Source organism: Sinohyriopsis cumingii, chromosome 1 (assembly GCF_028554795.1).
Source record: "Sinohyriopsis cumingii isolate HCF-2022 chromosome 1, ASM2855479v2, whole genome shotgun sequence".
Lineage (NCBI taxonomy): Eukaryota > Metazoa > Mollusca > Bivalvia > Unionida > Unionidae > Sinohyriopsis > Sinohyriopsis cumingii.
The window spans coordinates 35,646,536-35,666,058 of NC_142961.1; positions in this window are offsets into that span (position 1 = coordinate 35,646,536).

The following is a 19,523-nucleotide window of genomic DNA, read 5'->3' on the forward strand; positions in this document are numbered from 1 at the left end:
TGTGCAAAAGCACAGCCTTGAGACTCAGTTTCGAAGAGTCCACAAATAGTCTCCATTCTTGTGGGTCATGAGTGATTTTTAAAGCATTCATGAGGCCCTCAATATCGGAACAGAATATCAGATTACTTTCCTTTCTGAAGAAAGGCTCCAATTGCTGGTGGTGCTTTCGATATGCAGTAATTGTGACATCTTCTTCTAGAAGATTCCATTGTTGGAGTCTTGATCCTAGCAATTCTGCCTTGTTCTTTGATAAGTCCAAATCACGAATCAGGTCATTTAGTTCTTCCTGTGTTATTCTGTGTGGGGTTGATGATGCACCACAGTGAAAATCTGGATCACTGCATGCTGATGGACCAGGAGAAGAACAGGTCGACTCACCTTTGTCTTCGTCAGATGAATCAAGAGAATATTCTGCTGGAGGTTCTGGAATAGGAAGTCCCTCACCATGTGGAACTGGTCTCAATGCAGACGGAATGTTTGGGTAGACTATTCTCGACTTCTTTCGCTTCGTTATTCCGCCGGAAAGAGGAGGAACCAAGCAGAAGTAACAGTCATTTAGGTGGTTGCTTGGCTCTCTCCACACCATTGGGACTGCAAACGGCATTGATGACCTTTTGCAATTCAACCACTGTGAAAGCTGTGTTGTACATGTAGCACAGCATATATGCGGAGCCCAAGGCTTGTCTTGGTCACCAACCTTGCATCCGAAGTAAAGATGATATGCCTTCTTCACTTGAGAATTGATACTTTTCTTCTGGTTGGCAAATGTCACTTCCCCACAAATATAGCAAAAATTGTCCGCGGTATTAACACACTTTCGAGGCATTACTGTTCTTTATTGTACGTAAATGGATAAAATAGTAAGTTTTATGTAACAGTAGCTTGAACTGTCTCGCACAACGTCTAAAATATTTTAAATGCTGAACCTATCTGATTGGGCTTTATATAGTACACTGCTTACGTCAGCTTCAGCAGCCGCCTGGCATTAGTATAATAGGCCTACACATGTATAGTACACTGCTGACGTCAACTTACTTCAGCAGCCGCATGGCATTAGTATTGCATTGCATCAGAAAATGATGCAATCAACTGTGGATGATGTGAGCATGATGGTATTATGCAATGTTACATCATTATTCCGGATGTTGCTGCAGTCCTACTGGAGAAATTTACACAGTGAAACGTAGAAAATGAGGTATATGAATATCTTCAAAACGAGAGCCAATACAAATTTTTCACGGTTATATTCGTGTTCGGCACACCAAAATACTACAGATTAGGGCCTTTTCAAGTCAGTAATGATTTCACTGTTGACCAGTGATATCAGTATTTGTATTTTCAAGTAATCGTTGAACAGTTGACACAATAATAACTGGCAAGTTGCTGGAGGGGTTGTGTATATATTTTTTTAAAAAAAACAAAAACATTTTAGGATAATTTTTTTACAAACTGGCAACTACATAGGGCCATATAGTTGAGTCTCCACCGTTACAATTATTACACACACAAATTACCAACAGAGATTTTATTATATCTTTCAGTAATGGAGAGCGATTGCTCTGTGGTAATCATATATTGAAATATTTTGTTCAGTTAATTTCACGTGTAAAAATGTGGGTACAGGTAACGTACGGCTGGTAAAAATATGTGCAGGTATTAGAATGTGTATTCTGAATCATTTAATCCCTGTTAAGCATTATGTAAGAACATCACACGCCATCTTGTTTGTACATACCTTATATGTTGCAAACTTTACAACCTGAGTGTAATTAAGTCTTGTCTTGTCTTGCGGCCTCGAAAGTACAATTAATGAAGTCAATCACATACCTGTTTAGCCATGTCATTCCAGCTTGGACATTTCAATGATCTTACACGTTATACAATATACTATGAAACAACGTAGATACCTAACGTGTTCTATGAACGAAATAACCTTACAATTTATGTAACACCGTACAACTCATGAAAATTTCAGATGGCACCCTTTGTGCTACGAGGGTACAGATTTGTTGAAAAGGTTAAATCAGTAGCTCAATTTAACATATGTTTTCTCTGAGAAGCAGAGAAAAATTAAATGAGAATTATACTGAAAACAACGTACGCTCTGATCTTTTTCATCTAGCCTGTATTCCATTTTTTCCACACAAAAATACAGTTGCTCCAGTCTCCGCTGAACAGAAAATGTATCGATGTAACATCTCATTTTGTGTTTTTGGATTTTGTCCCCTCTACCAACATATCATTATTGTGTAGTATTTTACTTTTGGATTTTTTCCCTCTACCAACAAATCATTATTGTGTAGTATTTTACATCTGGATTTTGTCCCCTCTACCAACATATCATTCTTGTGTGGTATTTTACATTTGGATTTTTTCGCCTCTACCAACATATTATTGTGTAGTATTTTACATTTGGATTTTGTCCCGACTACCAACATATCATTATTGTGTAGTATTTTACATCTGGATTTTGTCCCCTCTACTAACATATCATTCTTGTGTGGTATTTTACAGTTGGATATTGTCCCCTCTACCAACATATCATTCTTGTGTGGTATTTTACATTTGGATTTTGTCCCCCCCTACCAACATATCATTCTTGTGTAGTATTTTACATTTGGATTTGTCCCCTCTACCAACATATCATTATTGTGTGGTATTTTACATTTGGAATTTATCCCCTCTACCAACATATCATTCTTGTGTGGTATTTTACATTTGGATTTTGTCCCCTCTACCGACATCATCCTTGTGTAGTATTTTACATTTGGATTTTGTTCCCTCTACAAACATATCATTATTGTGTAGTATTTTACATTTGGATTTTGTCCCCTCCAGCAACATATCATTATTGTGTAGTATTTTACATTTGGATTTTGTTCCCTCTAAGAAAATATCATTCTTGTGTGGTATTTTACATTTGGATTTTGTCCCCTCTACCACCATATCATTATTGTGTAGTATTTTACATTTGGATTTTGTCCCCTCTACCAACATATCATTCTTGTGTGGTATTTTACATTTAGATTTGTCCCCTCTACCAACATATCATTCTTGTGTAGTATTTTACATTTGGATTTTGTCCCCTCTACCAACATATCATTCTTGTGTGGTATTTTACATTTAGATTTTGTCCCCTCTACCAACATATCATTCTTGTGTGGTATTTTACATTTGGATTTTGTTCCCTCTACCAACATATCATCCTTGTATAGTATTTTACATTTGGATTTTGTCCCCTCTACCAAGATATCATTCTTGTGTGGTATTTTACATTTGGAATTTGTCCCCTCTACCAACATATCATCCTTGTGTAGTATTTTACATTTGGATTTTGTCCCCTCTAACAACATATCATTCTTGTGTGGTATTTTACATTTGGATTTTGTCCCCTCTACCAACATATCATCCTTGTGTAGTATTTTACATTTGGATTTTGTCCCCTCTACCAACATATCATTATTGTGTAGTATTTTACATTTGGATTTTGTCCCGCCTACCACCATATCATTCTTGTGTAGTATTTTACATTTGGATTTGTCCCCTCTACCAATATATCATTCTTGTGTAGTATTTTACATTTGGATTTTGTCCCCTCTACCAACATATCATTATTGTGTGTTATTTTACATCTGGATTTTGTCCCTTCTACCAACATATCATTCTTGTGTGGTATTTTACATTTGGATTTTGTCCCCTCTGACAAAATATCATTCTTGTGTAGTATTTTACATTTGGATTTTGTCCCCTCTACCAACATATCGTCCTTGTGTAGTATTTTACATTTGGATTTTGTCCCCTCTACCAACATATCATTATTGTGTAGTATTTTACATTTGGATTTTGTCCCTTCTACCAACATATCATTCTTGTGTAGTATTTTACATTTGGATTTTGTCCCCTCTACCAACATATCATTCTTGTGTGGTATTTTACATTTGGATTTTGTCCCCTCTACCAACATATCATTCTTGTGAAGTATTTTACAATTGGATTTGTCCCCTCTACCAACATATCATTATTGTGTAGTATTTTACATTTGGATTTTGTCCCCTCTACCAACATATCATTCTTGTGTAGTAGTTTACATTTGGATTTTGTCCCCTTTAACAACATATAATTCTTGTGTGGTATTTTACATTTGGATTTTGTCCCCTCTAACACCATATCATTATTGTGTAGTATTTTACATTTGGATTTTGTCCCCTCTACCAAGATATCATTCTTGTGTGGTATTTTACATTTGGATTTGTCCCCTCTACCAACATATCATTCATGTGTGGTATTTTACATTTGGATTTTGTCCCCTCTACCAACATATCATCCTTGTGTGGTATTTTACATTTGGATTTGTCCCCTCTACCACCATATCATTATTGTGTAGTATTTTACATTTGGATTTGTCCCCTCTACCAACATATCATTATTGTGTGGTATTTTACATTTGGATTTTGTCCCCTCCAGCAACATATCATTCTTGTGTGGTATTTTACATTTGGATGTTGTTCCCTCTACCAACATATCATCCTTGTATAGTATTTTACATTTGGATTTTGTCCCTTCTACCAACATATCATTCTTGTGTGGTATTTTACATTTGGATTTTGTCCCCTCTACCAACATATCATCCTTGTGTAGTATTTTACATTTGGATTTTGTCCCCTCTACCAACATATCATTCTTGTGTGGTATTTTACATTTGGATTTTGTCCCCTCTACCAACATATCATCCTTGTGTAGTATTTTACATTTGGATTTTGTCCCCTCTACCAATATATCATCCTTGTGTAGTATTTTACATCTGGATTTTGTCCCGTCTACCACCATATCATTCTTGTGTAGTATTTTATATTTGGATTTTGTCCCCTCTACCAACATATCATTATTGTGTAGCATTTTACATTTGGATTTTGTCACCTCTACCAACATATCATTATTGTGTGGCATTTTACATCTGGATTTTGTCCCTTCTACCAACATATCATTCTTGTGTGGTATTTTACATTTGGATTTTGTCCCCTCTACCAACATATCATCCTTGTGTGGTATTTTACATTTGGATTTGTCCCCTCTACCAACATATCATTATTGTGTAGTATTTTACATTTGGATTTGTCCCCTCTACCACCATATCATTATTGTGTGGTATTTTACATTTGGATTTTGTCCCCTCCACCAACATATCATTCTTGTGTGGTATTTTACATTTGGATGTTGTTCCCTCTACCAACATATCATCCTTGTATAGTATTTTACATTTGGATTTTGTCCCTTCTACCAACATATCATTCTTGTGTGGTATTTTACATTTGGATTTTGTCCCCTCTACCAACATATCATCCTTGTGTAGTATTTTACATTTGGATTTTGTCCCCTCTACCAACATATCATTCTTGTGTGGTATTTTACATTTGGATTTTGTCCCCTCTACCAACATATCATCCTTGTGTAGTATTTTACATTTGGATTTTGTTCCCTCTACCAATATATCATCCTTGTGTAGTATTTTACATCTGGATTTTGTCCCGTCTACCACCATATCATTCTTGTGTAGTATTTTACATTTGGATTTTGTCCCCTCTACCAACATATCATTATTGTGTAGCATTTTACATTTGGATTTTGTCACCTCTACCAACATATCATTATTGTGTGGCATTTTACATCTGGATTTTGTCCCTTCTACCAACATATCATTCTTGTGTGGTATTTTACATTTGGATTTTGTCCCCTCTACCAACATATCATCCTTGTGTAGTATTTTACATTTGGATTTGTCCCCTCCACCACCATATCATTATTGTGTAGTATTTTGCATTTAGATTTTGTCCCCTCTACCAACATATCATTCTTGTGTGGTATTTGACATTTGGATTTGTCCCCTCTACCAACATATCATTCTTATGTAGTATTTTACATTTGGATTTTGTCCCTTCTACCAACATATCATCCTTGTGTAGTATTTTACATCTGGATTTTGTCCCGTCTACCACCATATCATTCTTGTGTAGTATTTTACATTTGGATTTGTCCCCTCTACCAATATATCATTCTTGTGTAGTATTTTACATTTGGATTTTGTCCCCTCTACCAACATATCATCCTTGTGTAGTATTTTACATTTGGATTTTGTCCCCTCTACCAACATATCATCCTTGTGTAGTATTTTACATTTGGATTTTGTCCCCTCTACCAACATATCATTATTGTGTAGTATTTTACATTTGGATTTTGTCCCGCCTACCACCATATCATTCTTGTGTAGTATTTTACATTTGGATTTTGTCCCCTCTACTAACATATCATTCTTGTGAAGTATTTTACAATTGGATTTGTCCCCTCTACCAACATATTATTATTGTGTAGTATTTTACATTTTGATTTTGTCCCTTCTACCAACATATCATTCTTGTGTATTATTTTACATTTGAATTTTGTCCCCTCTACCAACATATCATTCTTGTGTGGTATTTTACATTTGGATTTTGTCCCCTCTACTAACATATCATTCTTGTGAAGTATTTTACAATTGGATTTGTCCCCTCTACCAACATATTATTATTGTGTAGTATTTTAGATTTGGATTTTGTCCCCTCTACCAACATATCATTCTTGTGTAGTATTTTACATTTGGATTTTGTCCCCTCCAGCAACATATCATTATTGTGTAGTATTTTACATTTGGATTTTGTTCCCTCTAAGAAAATATCATTCTTGTGTAGTATGTTACATTTGGATTTTGTCCCCTCTACCAACATATCATTCTTGTGTGGTATTTTACATTTAGATTTGTCCCCTCTACCAACATATCATTCTTGTGTAGTATTTTACATTTGGATTTTGTCCCCTCTACCAACATATCATTCTTGTGTGGTATTTTACATTTAGATTTTGTCCCCTCTACCAACATATCATTCTTGTGTGGTATTTTACATTTGGATTTTGTTCCCTCTACCAACATATCATCCTTGTATAGTATTTTACATTTGGATTTTGTCCCCTCTACCAAGATATCATTCTTGTGTGGTATTTTACATTTGGAATTTGTCCCCTCTACCAACATATCATCCTTGTGTAGTATTTTACATTTGGATTTTGTCCCCTCTAACAACATATCATTCTTGTGTGGTATTTTACATTTGGATTTTGTCCCCTCTACCAACATATCATCCTTGTGTAGTATTTTACATTTGGATTTTGTCCCCTCTACCAACATATCATTATTGTGTAGTGTTTTACATTTGGATTTTGTCCCGCCTACCACCATATCATTCTTGTGTAGTATTTTACATTTGGATTTGTCCCCTCTACCAATATATCATTCTTGTGTAGTATTTTACATTTGGATTTTGTCCCCTCTACCAACATATCATTATTGTGTGTTATTTTACATCTGGATTTTGTCCCTTCTACCAACATATCATTCTTGTGTGGTATTTTACATTTGGATTTTGTCCCCTCTAACAAAATATCATTCTTGTGTAGTATTTTACATTTGGATTTTGTCCCCTCTACCAACATATCGTCCTTGTGTAGTATTTTACATTTGGATTTTGTCCCCTCTACCAACATATCATTATTGTGTAGTATTTTACATTTGGATTTTGTCCCTTCTACCAACATATCATTCTTGTGTAGTATTTTACATTTGGATTTTGTCCCCTCTACCAACATATCATTCTTGTGTGGTATTTTACATTTGGATTTTGTCCCCTCTACCAACATATCATTCTTGTGAAGTATTTTACAATTGGATTTGTCCCCTCTACCAACATATCATTATTGTGTAGTATTTTACATTTGGATTTTGTCCCCTCTACCAACATATCATTCTTGTGTAGTAGTTTACATTTGGATTTTGTCCCCTTTAACAACATATAATTCTTGTGTGGTATTTTACATTTGGATTGTGTCCCCTCTAACACCATATCATTCTTGTGTGGTATTTTACATTTGGATTTGTCCCCTCTACCAACATATCATTCTTGTGTAGTATTTTACATTTGGATTTTGTCCCCTCTACCAACATATCATTCTTGTGTGGTATTTTACATTTGGATTTGTCCCCTCTACCAACAGATCATCCTTGTGTGGTATTTTACATTTGGATTTGTCCCCTCTACCAACATATCATTATTGTGTAGTATTTTACATTTGGATTTGTCCCCTCTACCAACATATCATTATTGTGTTGTATTTTACATTTGGAATTTGTCCCATCTACCAACATATCATTCTTGTGTGGTATTTTACATTTGGATTTGTCCCCTCTAACAACATATCATTATTGTGTAGTATTTTACATTTGGAATTTGTCCCATCTACCAACATATCATTCTTGTGTGGTATTTTACATTTGGATATTGTCCCCTCTACCAACATATCATTCTTGTGTAGTATTTTACAATTGGATTTGTCCCCTCTACCAACATATCATTATTGTGTAGTATTTTACATTTGGAATTTGTTGCTTCTACCAACATATCATTCTTGTGTGGTATTTTACATTTGGATATTGTCCCCTCTACCAACATATCATTCTTGTGTAGTATTTTAGATTTGGATTTGTCCCCTCTACCAACATATGATTATTGTGTAGTATTTTGCATTTGGATTTTGTCCCCTCTACCAACATATCATTCTTGTGTAGTATTTTACAATTGGATTTGTCCCCTCTACCAACATATCATTATTGTGTAGTATTTTACATTTGGAATTTGTTGCTTCTACCAACATATCATTCTTGTGTGGTATTTTACATTTGGATTTGTCCCCTCTACCAACATATCATTCTTGTGTAGTATTTTAGATTTGGATTTTGTCCCCTCTACCACCATATCATTATTGTGTAGTATTTTGCATTTGGATTTTGTCCCCTCTACCAACATATCATTCTTGTGTGGTATTTGACATTTGGATTTTGTCCCCTCTACCAACATATCATCCTTGTGTAGTATTTTACATTTGGATTTGTCCCTTCTACCAACATATCATTCTTGTGTAGTGTTTTACATTTGGATTTTGTGTCTTCTACCAACATATCATTCTTGTGTAGTATTTTACATTTGGATTTTGTCCCTTCTACCAACATATCATTCTTGTGTGGTATTTGACATCTGGATTTTGTCCCCTCTACCAACATATCATTCTTGTGTAGTATTTTACATTTGGATTTTGTCCCCTCTACCAACATATCATCCTTGTGTAGTATTTTACATTTGGATTTTGTCCCCTCTACCAACATATCATTCTTGTGTAGTATTTTACATTTGGATTTTGTCCCCTCTACCAACATATCATTCTTGTGTAGTATTTTACATTTGGATTTTGTGTCTTCTACCAACATATCATTCTTGTGTAGTATTTTACATTTGGATTTTGTCCCTTCTACCAACATATCATTCTTGTGTGGTATTTTACATTTGGATTTTGTCCCCTCTACCAAGATATCATTCTTGTGTGGTATTTTACATTTGGATTTTGTCCCCTCTACCACCATATCATTCTTCTGTGGTATTTTACATTTGGATTTTGTCCCGTCGACCAACATATCATTCTTGTGTGGTATTTTACATTTGGAATTTGTCCCCTCTACCACCATATCATTATTGTGTAGTAATTTACATTTGGATTTTATCCCCTCTACCAACAATTTGCATAACAATCACAACTTCACATTCATATATGATTAGCATGCTAAAACCTCTATGCATGTGTATCATGGTGACTCTCCATTGAGTAAGTGTAGCGTCAAAATAGGGCTTTTTGATTTATGGGTCTATTTGGTACTTATCTAGGTCAAAGCCTTTTACATCCCTACAATTTTTCGATGAGGATCTTCTTTTATTTCTTCACAACTCGCAGAGACTAGCACACGCCCGATCACACAGGCCACCAATAACTCGCATGTATACCCAGGACAACGAAAGAAGCCAAAGAAATCCCGCAGTAACCATTAATGCTAGTCTCTACGAGTTGTAAGCCCCAATACCAAAAAAAAACAAACAAAAAAAAAACAACCAAACAAATGGATGACCTACTCTTACTGGTCTGCGCGAGCTTCCTTATGCCTTCCAAATGTGGTAGTTGAAAACGTATTTGAAACATGTTATCGAACTCGGACGGGTTTTACCACCAAAAATAGTTCGATGAGGCGCCTATAAAAAAAAGGGGTTTACCACAAAATGAAGTTCGATGAAGCACATTGCAAAAGGGTTTTACCACGTGTGCGAAAATCCTTAATAGCATGTTGACTCCCTACTAAGTTATCACTCCAACGTTCCTCGAACTTCATGTGTATACCCCTGATGTATATGAATGGAAGGTTGGAAACAGTACAATATGGTGTTTCCATTCCTTGAATTTGCTGTACGTGGTCACACCTAATCGTTATCCTTCAAATCAAACTAGATGACCAGAAGGTTTATGTCCAGCTGGAAACTGATACGCATGACCGCATACTTTCTCTCTCTTGCTACTTTTAAGACCGTTCTCTCGCGTTATACATCCCGCAATATATCATATTCGATCACTTACCTGAGAAAGTCTCTGGCACAATTTCGAATGTTAACTCTGCATTCTGCTCAGCCAATTATTGATTTTTCACATACATATTCAGACACTTTGCCCCCCCACCCACATTGTCCTCGTGTATTAGACGGACATTTTGTAAACAACCATCGAAGCTAACCTAGAGCAAAATATTGAACGTCGTAATGTGATAATATCAAAACAGGCTATGAGAGTAATTTTCAGGTCTTCTAGTAGATATTTGCTTTAATCCTTCCAGTTGTCGTCCGAAACCGAGAAAGCGCTGAGCCCTGCTATCGTACAGTTTCAAAGTCCTTATATCCTTAAGTAGTTAAAATGCATCATAGGAAATTAATGAGGTCCTTCTCGTGTATGTACTCAGGCAACTTAGTCCAGAAAGCATAACGTGCACGATAGTAAGTATGATATTTGTCTTTAAAAGGCAGCTGACTGAGTGATATTAAACACATCCTGTGATAAATCTTTACTTAGAATGTCCTTCGATAGAACTACACATAGGACATATCAATCCATATGTATGCTCTCCATTTGTGCCATGTGGAATTACAACTCTGTTACTTATTAACTATATGGAATTTGCATTGTCTGGTATTGTTCTAAGAATGTCAAAGCTTCACCAGGCAAAAAGTTTTCACCTTTAACCACAAACTTGTGGCATCTGTTGATTTCCAGATCTTGTGTCAGACATTTGTTTGCAATATAGGTAATGAAGATCTCGTTTATGAAAACACCATAGACATTAGATATCACCTTTGTGGCTAATTTATGTTTTGCCACATAGTAAACATCGCAACATTCACCAGGGTTTATATACAGGAAATAATGTAATGGACGCAAGAATGAAGGCATATGAAACAGCAACACCATTGCAAGCCATAAAACTTGCAACTCTCTTAAAACTGCATCATAACTTCGTAAGTGCAGTTTTGCTGAAATGCCGCATAGTAACGTTTTCTAATGATAATATTGATGAGTAGTAAATGGGGTGTCTATGGTCTAACATGAGAATTAACATTACAGCAAGAATTTCGGTGGGTATGGAAACTTATGGGTATTTAACATTATGAATGACACAACATACCTATATGAACGTTATCAATGCTGGGTTGCTATGGCTTGTTTTATGGAATTTAATAAGTTTAGCCCCCTCCCCCCCCCATGAGAGTAAACCTAACTGGATCATTGAAGCCCCTTATAGGAATATAACATTACGATGAAACTTTGGTCCCTTATGGGAATTTAACATTACGTTTGGAACACAATGGATCGTAATGGAATTCTAACATAAAGTTCTAATCACTAAGAAGATTTACGAAAATGTAATATTACCGATGACACTATAGTCTCAACGGGAAGTTTAATGGGGGTGAATAGATAGACAAATACACGTCTAATGACAGACAAGATCCACACAAATTTACTAACATCGTGAAGTCTGTTCTGTGCAATTTGGAGGAATTCGACATCAGCGTATGACCAGATGCTGGAGCGCGCACTCACGTGCGAGAGAGAGCTTATATTAAACAAGGAGTTATCACGACTATCAACACCTATTCCGAGTTGTCAGTATATATGGTGATATTTTGACTCACCAAGGACTATTTTGACTGACTAACAAACTCTTGCCTGACTGACACATATTCTGACTGAACAGACATAAAAGGAAGAAGAAAAAAAAAACAAAACGATAGAGTTTAATAAAATTCCCATTTTGTAAAAGAAACTTCATATAACATTTCCGATTAATTTTAAAACAAGAGAAGACGTTTCATGATCAAGTTTTGTATGAATTCTAAGAATCATTACAAATTTCGAGAAATGACTTGAATACATGATAAAAGGGCAATTTTCGGAGAATTCTTTTATCAAAATTACATATCTCCAATGTGACAGATTCTCAATAACTTCTTTAGAGACCACGCCTAAAATAATGGGCTGTGGTAATCTTCTACAATTTGTAGGACTGGTAGGAAATACGAGAGAGAGAGAGAGAGTACTGTATATTTAATTTCTCCTAATATAATTCAACTGATACTGAACAGATGTCTATCCTTGAAGTCAAAGATAATATAAATAAAGAAACAACTCCAAGCCTGGGGAAAGATTCCCTTTCTCATTCACCGGTTGACCTGATTCAGTTTTATTTTCTTTCAAATCTAATTTTTTTAAAACCATTTTGTATTTAAAATGCGACTAGTAAAGGTATCTACCGAACTTTAACATGTGCTAATATATGCATATCATAGTTAATATAGCTTCATTTCAGCTGCCAAGCAAGATAACAAAACCTTTGCAAAAGAGATTGATGGATGCATAAAAAGTACGATGGAAGAGTAAACTATATTAATTTCGAAACTTTGAATGTTGACATCAGTTTCAATAATAATAATAATAATAATAATAATAAATCTACACGAGAGGAATTAGAACATCTGAGTGCTTGTAAAAATATGTGGAAATCTTTCACCGGTAAATAATAATAATAATAATAATAATACAATAAACGTTTTCGTAGCCGATATTTTTGTCACAGACATATAGACAGATACACCCTGATGTTGTACCAGTGGGGACTTTAAACGTGGATTGAGAAAATAATATGGATAATTTTATTCACTTACTCTCGATTAATAACCAGATATTTTAACAATGCTGTGTAAATTAAAGGTTGTCTGCCTACCCTTGACAGATAAAACTTAAATATTCAATGTCGGATTACCCTTGACAGATAAAACTTAAATCTTCAATGTCGGATTACCCTTGACAGATAAAACTTAAATCTTCATTATCGGATTACTCTTGATAACTGAATCTTAAATCATAAAATTCGAATTACCCTTGAAAACTGAAACTTAAATCTTGAATTTAAAACTAGAAACAAAATATAACCTGGCAATGATGGGAAACTAATTTGACAAGCATTTACAGGAAAGAACTATGTTCCCATTCTAGATTAATTTAACTATGGCCTCGAAGACTCGTCTGTTGCAAAAAGCATACTTCTAGTTTAAAAATTATTCCAAGTAAGTGAATTCCAATTTCTGAAGTGACATCCTTCATTACACTTTATGTCCATCTTCTATTTTCTTAAATTGCTTGTGGTGGATACGCCATTTTGAAGGAGCGTATATAAGTAGTAAGGTGGGATACTTTACGGACAATGGAAATTCCAGTCAAAACACCCCTGGGACACTTTACGGACAATGGAAATTTAACATGGCGAAAAATCGTGGGAACATATACGGACAAGGGGAATTAACATGGGAATAAATCGTGGGACACTTTACGGACAAGGGGAATTTAACATGGGAATAAATCGTGGGACACTCTACGGACAAGGGGAATTTAACATGGGATTTTTTTTTTTTAAATTTTAAAAATTTTTTTTAAAAAAAGGGGTAGGCAATTCAAAGACTATCTCTTTTCGAGAAATATGGCTGGCCCTGAAAAGGGCCTTTGGTTTATGTTAATATTCCCTTAACATAAAGGACATTTGCGACATCTTCTTTTCCTCAAACTTCGTCTTACAGCAGGGCCGTACATCAGAGTCCTCTTGAGGCAACCTTGTCTCTCTATATAGACTCTTCTTATCCACAGGCTGCTGTTGGTCCTGTAGACAACGGTCCACTTGGATCGGACATACATGAGCATGTCCGTCCTGAACATCATCGTTGACACAAGGGTTGAAGATTCAACGTCGGTCCACATGTTGAGGCTCCGAGAATAGGTGAATCAATGCAGTGAACTGCGCTTATTTATAGGGACAGAAAGGATTGAAACGGATTGAGTTCATTCACCAATCCGAACACGCGTTACAGAATTCAGTCAGCCCGCATCCAATCCGAAGAGAGCAGTCTGTGACGTCACGTAGTCAATATAGATTCGCTAGCGCTTGTGTGCAGTCAATCTATGCGATAGTGATTCAACATGACGGAAACTCAGAAAACGATCCAGTGGGGTGCACCAGCAGGGGAGACCGCCCAAGGGAACCCTGACTTACTTTCAGAAGAGGTGAATTGGGATTTTGTGGATTTTCTCTCCTCGCAAGAATTTGTTCCGGAACCTTCGTTACCTTCTTCATTACCGCAAGTGGAGAATTTTAGACAGAGACAGAAAGAAGAATTGGAGAAATTTATACAACGACAAAAGGAAGCGGAACAGGCTTTTCTCCTACAGCAACAGCAACAGCAAGAAGAAGAGGTAAGAAAAAAACAACAGCAAGAAGAAGTAGCAGCAAAGAAACAAGAGGGTGAAAATCAAACGGTCACGGTACTGTTGGACATTTTAGCGGAGTTAAGAAGTCTGAAACAAATGTATCAGACTTCTTTATCACGACCGAAGAGAATACGACCTTCCCGAGCCAAACATGTCAACCCTGTGACTAAGCCTACCGTACCACCCTTAGTGATTTCAACTCAATCATTATCATCATTACGCAGTCCAGAAGTAGGCCTTGGCCGTGGCAAAGGCTTAAGGCAGTTAAAATTGATTGCTTAAACTCACCCCTGCACCATAAAGAAAAAAGGCCCTTTTCAGGGACACCCACATTTCTCGAAAAGAAATACAATTTCAATTTGCCAATAACTCAAAAAAAAAAAAACTCACCCATGTTACCCTTATAGTACGTGTCTGTGTATGAGTGCGTGAGTGTAGCTTCTTATTTTAAAATCAGAACTCAAAGACTCTTACCTTATATCATTCATTTATTCTTTTCTCCATTTTTTACAATCCAATTCACAATTCACAACACAACACTTTAATAAAAAGTTCATTGATTTCTCCTTCTTTAGTCTCTCCGTTTTTTGAATTTCTTCACTGTCACACTCTTTTCCTCTTCTTCTTTCTCCTCGCTTTCTTCCCTTCTTCTTTTCTTCTCGTGTTTCTTTGCCTCATTTAAATAGAATTGTCTTTTTTCTTCCTCTTCTTCCTCTGAAGAATCCCTCTCTTCTTCTGAAGAATTCCTCTTTTCTTCTGACTCCTCTTGTTTCTTTTTGGGGCAATCTGGAGACCAATGTCCTTTTTCTTTACAATAATAACAGGTATCTTGACTTTTGTCTTTTTTATCCCCTGTTTTCTTTTTTGACGGTCTGGACACTCTGAAGACCAATGCCCTTTCTTCTGACAGATATAGCAAGTATCTTGACTTTTATCTCTAAAGGAAGGAGAGTAGTCCGTAGGCTGGTCTGAAGAGAATTTTCTAATGACCCCTCGCAAAGCTCTGACGAAACGTTCCATCTGGTTAGTCTCTTCCATCGTTGTGCTCGGCTTGAGAGTGAAATGAATAGTGAAAGGACAAGACACACACCCTTTTATATACGCTGGTCTGCTATGACTATAAAGTAGTTTATGGTGTTTGAACTTGAGTCATTTGACTTTTTGCTTTCAAGATGAAACGATCCCATTCATTCGAGAAGAAAGAAGAAGAAGAAAGTAAGAGGCAGAAACGTGATCTATCGCCTCGTACCAGGGCTGAAATCTTGGCACAAATTCATGCCAGTGATTTTGAAGAGGACATGAGTGAACCAGAATCCCAACCCTCTAAACCAAGTTCATCACCCTTAGTCAACCCTGAAAAGTATTATTCCATTCGAGAGACGGAAAAGCGCTCCTCTAGAAAATTTAGAACTACGGCTTACAAATACACGGTGAAGTTTAAAGATTTCAAGGCTGAAGTGCCGTTAGAGAAAGCAGAAGTGTTCATCACCGAGGTGTGGGATTCTTTGCTCACTGCACTCAAGCGACAATGTCAACCCAAAGAAGACGATCGCTTGAGACTTTCCATACAACACGACGGTTTGAAATCCCCTGTTTGGATCGAGTTTAGCACCCCTGCAGAATTGACTGCTTCCAAAGTCATGGACAAGATTCAACACGTACAACAATCTAATGATCAGTTTGACATCACCGATGGTAAAGCCACACTGGACATGACCCACGTCTCTCCTCCTCAAGGGACAGGACGCAAGAAGATGTTATTGGTGGACGACCTTCGCAACACCAAAAAGAGTCTCGTCCGAATTAACAACCCTCAAGACCAGATGTGTTTAGCCCGTGCCATCGTGGTGGGACGAACCTATGCCAACAAGAACGACACGGTAGAATGGAAAAGAACCTGGGACACTATTCAACGTTCCGACCGAGCCAAACAACGAAACGAAGCAGAACTCCTGTTACAACAAGCCGGACTGCCCAAAGACACACCCTGTGGCATTCCTGAGATGCAAAAATTGCAAGATGCCCTAGCTCCACGCTACACCTTGAAAGTGCACCCTCAAGAAATGCGCGGGCCTCTATTGTTTCGAGGCCAAGATTTTAAGGACGGAAAATACATTCATGTTTATCATCACGATGACCATTTCGATACCATTACCAGTATCACCGGATTCCTGGGATACGGTTATTACTGTGAGAAATGTGACTATGGTTATAATAATCGAGAGCAACACAAACATTGTGGATGGAAATGCTCAGGATGTTTGGCCTCTCCACCCTGTCTGAGCGAAGAACCAGTGCCTTGTTCCACTTGTCTGCGCACGTTTGTCAGCCCTACCTGTTACCAACATCATTTGAAAACACAAGGTTCACAGAAGAAATGTGCTTGTCAACTCCTGAGATTGTGCTCTACGTGTGGACAAGGCATACTTACCAACAATGCCAAGGCACACGTATGTCGAGGAAAGAAAAAATGTCACATTTGTCACCACATCGTGGACTTGGAACACCAATGTTACGTGCAAAAATACCAACCCCCACCAGAGAAAGAGGACGGTCACAAGAAGAAAGGCAATTTCATCTTTTTCGATTTCGAATGCATGCAAGAGACTGGCATTCACATCCCTAATTTCTGCGTGGCTCATCGAGCGTGCGAGAAGTGCATTCAAGAACCTATCTTCAGTCATTGCCCTCACTGCAGCAAGATTCCTGGAGGACGTGAAAAAATCTTTCGGGGACCGAACACGTTAGCCGATTTTGCCCAATGGGTCTTAGACCCCGTCGACAAGACGTGGAGCCAAGAGGACATCGAACGTTACGGAGATTGTCATCGTCATGCCACGGTGATGGCTCATAATTTTTCCGGATACGATGGACAGTTTCTTCTCAGATACTATACGGAACAAGGCACCGAGCGTCCTAAAGTGACTTTGAACGGAGCCAAAATCATTTTCATGCAAGTGGGACAAGTGCAGTTTAAAGATTCGATGAGCTATTTGGCCATGCCTTTGAGTCGAATGCCTAAAACGTTTGGAATGACAGAAATGGCTAAAGGGTACTTTCCACACTTTTTCAATACGGAAGCCAATCAACACGCCGTTCTACCCCATTTACCTGAGGCTCACTATTACGACCCCGACAACATGCGTACCGAACAACGAGAAGCTTTCTACGCTTGGTACCAGATTCACGCCTCGGACCCTTTCGACTTTCAGGAAGAAATGCTAAAGTATTGTCGTTCCGACGTGGACATTTTACGGCGTTGCTGTGGAAAATTTCGAGAACTGTTCATGGAACACGGAGGGGTCGATCCTTTGAAAGAAGCTTGCACCATTGCCAAAGCGTGTTCCTTAGTGTATCGACAACGATTCATGCCTGAAAACACAGTGGCTGTCATCAGCCCTCAAACGACCCACTTTGTCAAACGTCAATACTCGGTCAAAGCCCTACGTTGGTTACATTACTTGTGCGACAAGGAAGACAAGTGGATTCAGCATGCCCGCAACGGAGGGGGCGAAAAGACCATCGGAACGTATTCGGTCGATGGTTGGGACTTAGAAAACCCCAAGATCGTGTACGAGTTTAACGGTTGCTTATTTCACGGATGTCCCGTCTGCTACCCTGACCGTGACACTAAAAATCAGTTTTTGCAACGAACCATGGAAGATTTGTACCAGGACACTTGTCAGCGACGCCTAAAGTTAGAACAGCAAGGATACCAAGTGGTGGAAATGTGGGAACACGAGTACGATCACCGTATGAAAACCGATCCCGAGTTTAAACGCCTCGTGGAAAGTTACCAGTTCATGGACCCGCTGAACCCGAGGGATAGTTTGTACGGAGGAAGGACCAATGCCACCTGTTTGCTGTACCAAGCCGACGAAGAGATAGGAGAAGAAATCAAATACTTGGACGTGTGTTCGCTGTATCCCTACGTGTGCAAATATTGTCGCTTTCCTGTAGGGCACCCGCAATTGTTAACGGAACACATCGACCTGAAAAACATTCGACAATACGAAGGCTTGATCAAGTGTAAAGTTTTGCCTCCCACGAACCTATACCATCCCGTCTTACCTCACCATTGTCAAGGCAAATTGATGTTTCCCTTGTGCCGTACTTGTGCCGAAACGTGCAACCAAGATCAACCTTGTCAGCACAGTCAGGAAGAACGGGCCTTGACGGGAACCTGGGTCAGCGTAGAATTGTTCAAAGCTTTGGACATGGGATACCAACTGTTAGAAGTGTACGAAATTTGCCACTTTCCCAAGACACAACAGTATTGCAAGGGTGATCCCAGTCAGAAAGGCATTTTCGCAGACTACGTGGATGCCTTTTTGAAACTGAAGCAAGAAGCCAGCGGCTATCCTTCCTGGTGTCACACTCCCGAAGACCAAATACAATTCAAAGAGAAATACTACGAACAAGAAGGCATCAATTTAGACCACATCGAGAAAAACGAAGGCAGGCGATCGTTTGCCAAAGTGATGTTAAATTGCTTGTGGGGTAAAATGGCACAACGACCGTGTTTACCCAAGACGGAATATTTGACAGAACCTTCCCGCTACTTCCAGATGATTCACGACAAAACCAAATACATGAAACACGTGGACGTCGTTCGAGAGAATTTGATCTTGGTCAATTACGAAGAAGATCTGGACTTTGTGCAAGACGACCCTTTTGGAAATGTCATCATTGCGGCTTACGTGACAGCCCATGCTCGCTTAAAATTGTACGAAGCTTTAGAACTGTTAGAAGAACGC